The 12,745-nt window shown below is 37.7% G+C and overlaps 1 protein-coding gene across 1 annotated transcript in view; it reads right to left on the bottom strand.

The window, feature by feature from the left end:
* DHX29 (DExH-box helicase 29) overlaps positions 1-12,745 on the bottom strand; it is a 52,598-nt gene that overhangs the window by 18,772 nt on the left and 21,081 nt on the right. The window lies entirely within an intron of this gene.

The raw sequence follows: 12,745 nt of genomic DNA, 5'->3' as shown, positions 1-12,745 counted from the left end.
CTTTAAAAGATTATGTGACCACCAAGCTGGCACTACAAGAAATATTTAGGGGGTTCTATAAAAGAAGAAAGAACCCATGAGTAACACAGAACAGAAATTTACGAAGACATCTATAGAAACAAGGACTTCACAGGCAACAAGATGTCAATAAATAACTTATCTTTCCATAATCACTCTCAATGTGAACGGCCTAAATGCTCCCATAAAATGGCACAGGATTGCAGACTGGATAAAATAACAGGACACGTACATCTACAGGAGACACATTTGGAACCTAAAGATATATCCAGACTTAAGTGAAGGAATGGAGAACCATCTTTCATGCCAATAGGCCTCAAAAGAAAGCTGGGGTCACGATTCTCATATCAGATAAATTAGATTTTAAGCTAAGACTGTAGTCAGAGATACAGAAGGGCACTACCTCATTCTGAAAGGGTCTATCAAACAAGGTTATCTAACAATTGTAAATATTTATGCTCCCAACATGGGAGCGGCCAACTACACAAGCAAACTGTTAAACAGTCATATTGATATGAATACATTAATTGTAGGGGATCTTAACACACCACTCTCAGCAACAGACAGATCATCTAAGCAGAAAAGCACCAAAGAAACAAGAGCTTTGAATGACACATTGGACCAGTTGGACCTCATAGACCTATACAGAACATTCCACCCTAAAACACCAGAATACTCATTCTTCTCGAGCACACAAGGAACTTTCTCCAGACTAGACCACATATTGGGTCACAAATCAGGGCTCAATTGGTACCAAAAGACTGAGATTATTCCCTGCATATTCTCAGACCACAAGGCTTTGAAACTGGAACTCAACCACAAGAAAAAGTTTGGAAGGAATTCAAACACTTGGAAGCTAAAGACCATCCTGCTCAAGAATATTTGAATCAACCAGGAGATCAAAGAGACCTTAAACAATCATGGAAACCAATGAGAATGAAGACACATTGGTCCAAAACCTATGCGGGTCACAGAAGGATCGGGGTGTCTGAGTGTCGCAGAGCTTGTGGGTATTGGAACGGGAAAGCCGGCTACAGAGACAGAGCCGACAGTAAGATCAAAGCTTGGTGTTACCTTGAACCGGTCGCAAGCTCGGTGAGCTCGGAGCGCGGCCGGAGGTCAGGCAGACGGGAGTAACTGGGCGCTGTTCTCTGAGGGCGTACTGAGGAGTGGGGCCCTGGGCTCTTGGCTCCTCCGGACCGGAGACCAGGAGGCCACCATTTATATTCCCGTCCTCCGGAACTCTACGGAAAGCACTCAGGGAACAAAAGCTCCTGAAAGCAAACCCTAGCGGATTACTCACCCCAGCCCCTGGTAAGGGCGGTGCAATTCCGCCTGGGGCAAAGACACTTGAGAATCACTACAACAGGCCCCTCCCCCAGAAGATCAACAAGAAATCCAGCCGAGACCAAGTTCACCTACCAAGGAGTGCAGTTTCAATACCAAGGAGAGCAGCAGAATTCCAGAGGAGGAGAAAACAAAGCACGGAACTCATGGCTTTCTCCCTGTGATTTTTTTTAGTCTTGCAGTTAATTTAATTTTTTTCTTTTTCATTTTTTGTTTTTTTTCTCGCCTTCTGGTTAAATTATTTTTTTAACTTTTACCTTTCTCTTTTTTAACGTTTTTTAACTAATTTATCTAATATATATATTTTATATTTTTTATATTTTTCTTATTTGTTTTCTTTTTTTTAATTCTTTTCTTTTTTTTTTTTTTCTTTCTTCCTTTTTGAACCTATTTTTATCCCCTTTCCCCCCCTCACGATTTGGGATCTCTTCTAATTTGGTTAAAGCATATTTTCCTGGGGTTGTTGCCACCCTTTTAGTATTTTACTTGCTCCTTCATATACTCTTATCTGGACAAAATGACAAGACGGAAAAATTCAACACAAAAAAAAGAACAAGAGGCAATACCGAAGGCTAGGGACCTAATCAATACAGACATTGGTAATATGTCAGATCTAGAGTTCAGAATGACAATTCTCAAGGTTCTAGCCGGGCTTGGAAAAGGCATGGAAGATATTAGAGAAACCCTCTCGAGAGATATAAAAGCCCTTTCTGGAGAAGGGCTAAAATCTAACCAAGTTGAAATCAAAAAAGCTATTAATGAGGTGCAATCAAAAATGGAGGCTTTCACTGCTAGGATAAATGAGGCAGAAGAAAGAATTAGTGATATAGAAGACCAAATGACAGAGAATAAAGAAGCTGAGCAAAAGAGGGACAAACAGCTACTGGACCACGAGGGGAGAATTCGAGAGATAAGTGACACCATAAGACGAAACAACATTAGAATAATTGGGATTCCAGAAGAAGAAGAAAGAGAGAGGGGAGCAGAAGGTATACTGGAGAGAATTATTGGGGAGAATTTCCCCAATACGGCCAAGGGAACGAGCATCAAAATTCAGGAGGTTGAGAGAACGCCCCTCAAAATCAATAAGAATAGGCCCACACCCCGTCACCTAATAGTAAAATTTACAAGTCTCAGTAACAAAGAGAAAATCCTGAAAGCAGCCCGGGAAAAGAAGTCTGTAACATACAATGGTAAAAATATTAGATTGGCAGCTGACTTATCCACAGAGACCTGGCAGGCCAGAAAGAGCTGGCATGATATTTTCAGAGCACTAAACGAGAAAAACATGCACCCAAGAATACTATATCCAGCTAGGCTATCATTGAAAATAGGAGAGATTAAAAGCTTCCAGGACAAACAAAAACTGAAAGAATTTGCAAACACCAAACCAACTCTACAGGAAATATTGAAAGGGGTCCTCTAAGCAAACAGAGAGCCTACAAGTGGTAGATCAGAAAGGAACAGAGACCATATACAGTAACAGTCACCTTACAGGCAATACAATGGCACTAAATTCATATCTCTCAATAGTTACCCTGAATGTTAATGGGCTAAATGCCCCTGTCAAAAGACACAGGGTATCAGAATGGATAAAAAAACAAAACCCATCTATATGTTGCCTCCAAGAAACTCATTTTAAGCCCGACGACACCTCCAGATTTAAAGTGAGGGGGTGGAAAAGAATTTACCATGCTAATGGACATCAGAAGAAAGCAGGAGTGGCAATCCTTATATCAGATCAATTAGATTTTAAGCCAAAGACTATAATAAGAGATGAGGAAGGACACTATATCATACTCAAAGGGTCTGTCCAACAAGAAGATTTAACAATTTTAAATATCTATGCCCCCAATGTGGGAGCAGCCAACTATATAAACCAATTAATAACAAAATCAAAGAAACACATCAACAATAATACAATAATAGTAGGGGACTTTAACACTCCCCTCACTGAAATGGACAGATCATCCAAGCAAAAGATCAGCAAGGAAATAAAGGCCTTAAACGACACACTGGACCAGATGGACATCACAGATATATTCAGAACATTTCATCCCAAAGCAACAGAATACACATTCTTCTCTAGTGCACATGGAACATTCTCCAGAATAGATCACATCCTCGGTCCTAAATCAGGACTCAACCGGTATCAAAAGATTGGGATCATTCCCTGCATATTTTCAGACCACAATGCTCTAAAGCTAGAACTCAACCACAAAAGGAAGTTTGAAAAGAACCAAAATACATGGAGACTAAACAGCATCCTTCTAAAGAATGAATGGGTCAACTGGGAAATTAAAGAATTGAAAAAAATCATGGAAACAAATGATAATGAAAATACAACAGTTCAAAATCTGTGGGACACAACAAAGGCAGTCCTGAGAGGAAAATATATAGCGGTACAAGCCTTTCTCAAGAAACAAGAAAGGTCTCAGGTACACAACCTAACCCTACACCTAAAGGAGCTGGAGAAAGAACAAGAAAGAAACCCTAAGCCCAGCAGGAGAAGAGAAATCATAAAGATCAGAGCAGAAATCAATGAAATAGAAACCAAAAAAACAATAGAACAAATCAACGAAACTAGGAGCTGGTTCTTTGAAAGAATTAATAAAATTGATAAACCCCTGGCTCGACTTATCAAAAAGAAAAGAGAAAGGACCCAAATAAATAAAATCATGAATGAAAGAGGAGAGATCACAACTAACACCAAAGAAATACAAACTATTATAAGAACATACTATGAGCAACTCTACGCCAATAAATTTGACAATCTGGAAGAAATGGATGCATTCCTAGAAACACATAAACTACCACAACTAAACCAGGAAGAAATAGAAAGCCTGAACAGACCCATAACCAGTAAGGAGATTGAAACAGTCATTAAAAATCTCCAAACAAACAAAAGCCCAGGGCCAGACGGTTTCCCAGGGGAATTCTACCAAACATTTAAAGAAGAACTAATTCCTATTCTCCTGAAACTGTTCCAAAAAATAGAAATGGAAGGAAAACTTCCAAACTCATTTTATGAGGCCAGCATCACCTTGATCCCAAAACCAGACAAGGATCCCATCAAAAAAGAGAGCTATAGACCAATATCCTTGATGAACACAGATGCAAAAATACTCAACAAAATACTAGCCAATAGGATTCAACAGTACATTAAAAAAATTATTCACCAGGACCAAGTGGGATTTATTCCAGGGCTGCAAAGTTGGTTCAACATCCGCAAATCAGTCAATGTGATACAACACATCAACAAAAGAAAGAACAAGAACCATATGATACTCTCAATAGATGCTGAAAAAGCATTTGACAAAGTACAGCATCCCTTCCTGATCAAAACTCTTTAAAGTGTAGGGATAGAGGGCACATACCTCAATATCATCAAAGCCATCTATGAAAAACCCACCGCAAATATCATTCTCAATGGAGAAAAACTGAAAGCTTTTCCGCTAAGGTCAGGAACACGGCAGGGATGTCCATTATCACCACTGCTATTCAACATAGTACTAGAGGTCCTAGCCTCAGCAATCAGACAACAAAAGGAAATTAAAGGCATCCAAATCGGCAAAGAAGAAGTCAAATTATCACTCTTCGCAGATGATATGATACTATATGTGGAAAACCCAAAAGACTCCACTCCAAAACTGCTAGGAACTTATACAGGAATTCAGTAAAGTGTCAGGATATAAAATCAATGCACAGAAAGCAGTTGCATTTCTCTACACCAACAGCAAGACAGAAGAAAGAGAAATTAAGGAGTCAATCCCATTTACAATTGCACCCAAAACGATAAGATACCTAGGTATAAACCTAACCAAAGAGGCACAGAATCAATACTCAGAAAACTATAAAGTACTCATGAAAGAAATTGAGGAAGACACAAAGAAATGGAAAAATGTTCCATGCTCCTGGATTGGAAGAATAAATATTGTGAAAATGTCTATGCTACCTAAAGCAATCTACACATTTAATGCGATTCCTATCAAAGTACCATCCATCTTTTTCAAAGAAATGGAACAAATAATTCTAAAATTTATATGGAACCAGAAAAGACCTCGAATAGCCAAAGGGATATTGAAAAAGAAAGCCAACGTTGGTGGCATCACAATTCCGGACTTCAGGCTCTATTACAAAGCTGTCATCATCAAGACAGCATGGTACTGGCACAAAAACAGACACATAGATCAATGGAACAGAATAGAGAGCCCAGAAATAGACCCTTAACTCTACAGTCAACTAATCTTCAACAAAGCAGGAAAGAATGTCCAATGAAAAAAAGACAGCCTCTTCAATAAATGGTGCTGGGAAAATTGGACAGCCACATGCAGAAAAATGAAATTGGACCATTTCCTTACACCACACACGAAAATAGACTCAAAATGGATGAAGGACCTCAATGTGTGAAAGGAATCCATCAAAATCCTTGAGCAGAACACAGGCAGCAACCTCTTCGACCTCAGCCGCAGCAACATCTTCCTAGGAACAACGCCAAAGGCAAGGGAAGCAAGGGCAAAAATGAACTATTGGGATTTCATCAAGATCAAAAGCTTTTGCACAGCAAAGGAAACAGTTAACAAAATCAAAAGACAACTGACAGAATGGGAGAAGATATTTGCAAATGACATATCAGATAAAGCCTTAATTTCTTAACTAATTAGGTAGAACTGGCGGAGAAGTGAATCCAAAGCCATGGGAAGATAGACTGCCGGGGGAGGGGCCGGCTCCTGGCAAGCAGCGGAGGAAGGGAGTACAAAATCAGGACTTTTAAAAGTCTGTTCCACAACACCCAAAGAACAAATAATCCAATCAAGAAATGGGCAGAGGACATGAACAGACATTTCTGCAAAGAAGACATCCAGATGGCCAACAGACACATGAAAAAGTGCTCCATATCACTCGGCATCAGGGAAATACAAATCAAAACCACAATGAGATATCACCTCACACCAGTCAGAATGGCTAAAATAAACAAGTCAGGAAATGACAGATGCTGGCGAGGATGCGGAGAAAGGGGAACCCTCCTACACTGTTGGTGGGAATGTAAGCTGGTGCAGTCACTCTGGAAAACAGCATGGATGTTCCTCAAAATGTTGAAAATAGAACTGCCCTATGACCCAGCAATTGCACTATTGGGTATTTACCCTAAAGATACAAACGTAGTGATCCAAAGGGGCACATGCACCCGAATGTTTATAGCAGCAATGTCCACAATAGCCAAACTATGGAAAGAACCTAGATTTCCATCAACAGATGAATGGATCAAGAAGATGTGGTATATATACACAATGGAATACTATGCAGCCATTAAAAGAAATGAAATCTTGCCATTTGCGACAACATGGATGGAACTAGAGCGTATCATGCTTAGAGAAATAAGTCAAGCAGAGAAAGACAACTATCATATGATCTCCCTGATATGAGGAAGTGGTGATGCAACATGGGGGCTTAAGTGGGTAGGAGAAGAATAAATGAAACAAGATGGGATTGGGAGGGAGACAAACCATAGGTGACTCTTAATCTCACAAAACAAACTGAGGGTTGCTGGGGGAGGGGGTTTGGGAGAAGGGGGTGGGATTATGGACATTGGGGAGGGTATGTGCTTTGGTGAGTGCTGTGAAGTGTATAAACCTGGTGATTCACAGACCTGTACCCCTGGGGATAAAAATATATGTTTATAAAAAATAAAAAATTAAAAAAAAAAAAAAGAAGGAAAACTTCCAGATTCTATGAAGCCAGCATTACCTTCACCCCCAAACCAGACAAAGACCCCATCAAAAAGAATTTCAGACCAACATCCCTGATGAATATGGACTCCAAGATTCTCAACAAGATCCTAGCTAATAGGATCCAATAGTACATTAAAAATATTATCCACCATGACCAGGTGGGACTTATCCCTGGGATGCAAGGGTCGCTCAACATTTGCAAATCAATCAATGTGACAGAACAAATCAATAAGAGAAACACATGGTCCTCTGTATTGATACAGAAAAAGCATTTGACAAAATACAGCATCCACTCCTGATTAAAACTAAAACTCTTCAAAGTATAGGGATAAAGGGAACATTCCTCAACTTCATAAAATCTATCTATGAAAAACCCAGAGTATCATTCTCATTAGGGAAAAACTAACAGCCTTCCCAGTGAGATCAGGAATATGATAAGGATGCCCACTCTTGTCACTGTTGTTCAACATCGTACTAGAAGTCCTAGCGACAGCAATCAGAAAACAAAAAGATATAAAAGTTATTCAAATTGGCAAAGAAGTCAAACTCTCTCTCTTCGCAGATGACATGATACTTAATATGGAAAACCCAAAAGACTCCACACCCAAACTCCTTGAATTCTAAGGCAATTCAGTAATCTGTCAGGATACAAAATCAAAACACAGAAATCAGTTGCTTTCTTATACACTAACAATGAAAATAGGGAAGGAAAATTAGAGAATCGATTCCATTTACTATGGCACCAAGAACCACAGAGGATCAAAGAGGTAATGGATCTATACTAGAGAAACTACAGAACACTCATGAAAGAAATTGAAGACACAAAAAGATGGAAAAGCATTACCTGCTCAAGGATCAGAAAAATAAACATATTTACCCCAAAGATACAAATGTAGTAAAAAGAAGGGTCATATGTACCCCAATGTTCATAGCAGCAATGGCCACAATCACCAAACTGTGTGTGAAAAGAGCCAAGATGCCCTTCAACAGATGAATGGATAAAGAAGACATGATCCATATATACAATGGAATATGACACAGCCAAAAGAAAGGGTGAATACCTGACTTCTTTATCAACATGAATGGGACTGGAGGAGATTATGCTAAGTGAAATAAGTCAAGCAGAGAAAGTCAATTATCATATGGTTTCACTAATTTTGGAGCATAAGGGAAAACATTGAGGACATTAGAAGAAGGAAAGGAAAAGTGAATTGGAGTAAACTAGAGGGGGAGATGAAGCATGAGAGACTGTGGACTCCAAGAAACAAACTGAGGGTTTTGGATGGGGGGGGGGTTGGGGGTTGGGTAAGCCTGGTGGTGGGTATTAAGGAGGGCACATATTACATCGAACACAGGGTATGGTGCATAAACAACGGATCTTGGTACACCGAATAAATAAATAAATAAATAAATAAATAAGTCTTAAAAAAAAAAAAAGATACCTGGCTATAATGTGGAGAATGTAATGGAGGAGGTCAGAACAGAAAGGAAGTTTAATTATAGGCTTCTGCACATTTTTTACATGGGTTACTTATGCAAAGTTAGATTTAGAAGAGTGACAAATGAACAAAAGGTGACAATGGAACATTAGATAAAACATGTACAAGCCTTGTCCCACATTACTTAAAGATACTGTCTAAAGTATAAACAGCCAAAGAAAGATCACAAACGTGACTTCGAGGTTCTAATACAGAAAGGGAGGATGAAACTAAACCATGTAGCATTAACTCAGGATTTGAGTGGGAAGTAGTTTGCCACAGATATGCTCTCTTCCTTGGGTTAATGAAAACTCTAAAAAAATGATGGATTATATATTTATCTAGGGTGGCATTGCTCCCTTAAAAAGACTAAAGGATCTCCCAACCTTCCCTAGCTTAAAAACAATGATTGTTTCCATTCCTCTGCTCCTACACCTCTTTAAAAAGCAAAACCCAGAAGACTGCAGTATTCTGAAACTTAGCATGGGCAAGCCCAGTATGTATCTTGCAAGGAGAGGATGTGTCAGTTATAATTATTGCTGTTTCTTTAGTTGAGTCCTTTAAGTTTTTCCTTCATACCAGTAAAAACTATCTTGTAATTCATTTTGGTTAGATCTTAATAGCATTTTTAGCCTTCATTGCTCTTTCAGAATGGATGTTTATATGGATTTGTTTCCATTTTCCATAGGCAAAACCTGTAAATAAAAGTAACCTTAAAATTTGGTGGTCAAGGTATAATTATATTTTAACACACTGTGAACTTTTATTATTAACTTACTGGAATCTCGTATCTGCTCACTTTCCCCCTTGAAATAAATATGGTAAAAGAAAAAGACACACTCTGGGAGAGGAAAAAGAGAAGTAGATAGGGTTGGAGAGGACCTTTATTCTTGTCTCAAGTGTTAATGCTTTGTTCTTTTTTTTTTAATGTTTTAACAAGAATATAAAACTGCTAAATAAAACAAAGTTCTTTCAGAACAACAAAAAAAAATATAGGTTGTTGTAGTACTTAAAGAAATAATAGCCTCGGGGCACCTGGTGGCTCCGTGGGTTAAAGCCTCTGCCTTCTGCTCAGGTCATGATCCCAGGGTCCTGGGATCGAGCCCCACATCTGGCTCTCTGCTCTGCAGGGAGCCTGCTTCCTCCTCTCTCTCTCTCTGCCTGCCTCTCTGCCTACTTGTGGTCTCTGTCTGTCAAATAAATAAAAAATCTTAAAAAAAAAAAAAAAAAGAAATAATAGCCTCTGTAAGGGCAATACTAGTTAAATATGGAGAAAAATATATGAATTTGAGAAAAGTACAATCAGTAGGTCTATGACTGGATTTAGGGTATGAGGGAGAAAGAAGGAATAATCCTAGTTATTTTTACTTTTGTGCTTTGACCAGGATATTTATGTCCAAAACTCAAGAGAGGATGAAGCAAATCTGAGGAAGCGCATCAAATAGATAAATTTATACAGATAATAATTTTTTAAAAAAAGAATAGATCATAAAATAGAGCAAAAATAATGTGTCCTTTATTAAGCACATTCAAGAGAGCTAGGAGGCAAAAAATTTGCTTGTAAACATACCAGCAGTCAGCAGGAAAACCTACTTATAACTCACACAGTGACCACAAACTAGAACAAATCACACAACTTTTTGTAATAAGGTAGAAGTATTACCCTGCGAACTGTCAAAAAGAAAGGTCCTGCAAAATATAATGAACTCTGTCCCAATATCTTTTACATTCTTATATTTAACATGATGATGAATTTCATTGGGATTTTTCTTACTTTTACCATATTGCTCAAGATGTTGAGAGTATCACATTTAAGCATAATTCAGTAAAGCAGACTGCTAATATTAAACCATGAAAGAACAACTTCCTCAAGTTGGTCTGGCTTTTAAATTAGGGTTCACCCTGAGGCCAGATAATATATAATGGGGAAAAGATAATCTTTTCAATAATGATGTTGGGAAAACTGGAACACTTTTTATACCATACACAAACTCAAAATGGATTAAAATTCTAAATGTGAGGCCAGAAAACTCCTAAAAAGCAAAAATAAACTATTTCGACTACATTAAAATAAAAGGCTTTTGCAAGGTGAAGGAAACTATCAACAAAACAAAAAGGCAATCTAATGAATGGGAGAAGATTGCTGCAAATCTTATATCCGATAAGGGGTCAGTATCTAAAAATAAGAAAAAATGTACACTACTCTACAACAAAAAACCACAATTTAAAAATGTGCAAGGGATATAAATAGACATTTTTTCAAGTAAGATATACAGATGGCCAAGACACATGAAAAGCTGCTCGACATCACTCATCAAGAGGGAAATGCAAATCAAAACCACAATGAGGTATCACCTCATAACTGTCAGAACAGCTAGAATTAAAAAGAAGTATTCCTGAGGATGTGGAGAAAAGGGAACATTTGTCCACTGTTGTTGGGAATATAAACTGGTGCAACTACTGTGGAAACAGTATAAAGATATCTCAAAAAATTAAAAACAAACATAAAATGATCCAGTAATTCTACTACTGGGTATTTACCCAAAGAAAACAAAAACACTAATATGAGAAGATACATGCATCCCTAGGTTTATAGCAGCATTATTTACAATAGCTGCTATTATAGCTAGTGTACAACTTGGGTTATGCCTCTAGTGTACATCTAGTGATGTACAGTGTCCATCTAGAGATGAACGGATAAAGATATGGAATATATACAATGGAATATTACTCTTAAAAAAGAATGGGATCATGCCATTTACAACAACATGGATGGATGAAAAGAGCTATTAATGCTAAGCGAAGTAAGTTAGACATTAAGACAAATAACATGCTTTCACTTACACATGGAATTAAAAAAACAAAAAAAAAAATCCAGCAGGAAGAAAGTTAAGTACATTATGGGGCATCCAAATTATATACTATAAAGCTATTAAAGGGGCACCTGGGTGGCTCAGTGGGTTAAGCCGCTGCCTTCGGCTCAGGTCATGATCTCAGGGTCCTGGGATCGAGTCCCGCATCGGGCTCTCTGCTCAGCAGGGAGCCTGCTGCCCTCTCTCTCTCTCTGCCTGCCTCTCCATCTACTTGTGATCTCTCTCTGTCAAATAAATAAATAAATAATTAAAAAAAAAATGAAGCTATTAAAAATCTTGTTCTTATAGGCTAATGTAAAAAATTGTAAAATACACATACACACTAAATATACATACATATAAATATGAAAGTTAAATGTCAACATTGAGTTTTTTCCTGGGTCAAGTTTTTTTAATTTTCATTCGTGTATCTTTCAATATTTATAAAATATTTTCTAACCAAAAAGAGGAAAATAACCCAATAATCTACATTAGTCTATTAATTAAAAACCAATGAATGGCTATACTTTTTTAAAGATTTTATTTATCTGACAGAGAGGGAGTGTGTGCACACAGGAGATGTAGCAGCAAGCAGAGGGAGAAGCAGGTTTCCCACTGAGTAGGGAGTCCAATGTGGGGCTCAATCCCAGGACCCTGGGATCAGGAACTGAGCCAAAGGCAGATGCTGAGCCACCCAGGCAACCTGAATGACTGAACTTTTACTACTGCCTTCTGAACTTAATTAATTAATAGACACTCATAAAAACTTTATATCATGGAAAATTTTTAAAATATTACTTGAATAAGAGAAATGCTATATATCTTATTTCTTCTTGACAAAATTATATACAAAGAAAATCAGTTTACATAGGCTACCACGCCATTTAAAATAATTCCCATGGGAAACTTTCCATTTTAAACATTCACCTTAATGTGTGTTTGAATTTGATTCAGGGCCGGATTTATGTAAAGAGAAAATGATCAAAAGTTCTCCTCTCTTTTTTTTTTTTAAAGAATCAAAGAAATTTGTAACAACCTAATGTAGTGAGAGTCACTATACTGGTTACAGCACAGACTGCAGCAGACGCAATAACATCTACTTCACTGGAGTGCGAGAAGGATTAAATGAATTTATATATATAAAATCAGAATAGCATGTAGCATCTAGCAAATGTCATAAGGTATTAAATCGATTAAGGTGAGACACATTTGTTAGAGTAAATTAAATAATTATAAGTAAAATGTCTGGTATTTAAATAAGCCTGAAGAAAATGTTAGCTAGTATTAGAAATAGCATCTTATTAATATGAAGATGTTT

The sequence above is a fragment of the Mustela nivalis genome, assembly GCF_964662115.1.
Source record: "Mustela nivalis genome assembly, chromosome: 3".
Classification (NCBI taxonomy): domain Eukaryota; kingdom Metazoa; phylum Chordata; class Mammalia; order Carnivora; family Mustelidae; genus Mustela; species Mustela nivalis.
The sequence above is the reverse complement of the archived record's forward strand: the minus strand, read 5'-3'. Positions and strand labels throughout refer to the sequence as shown.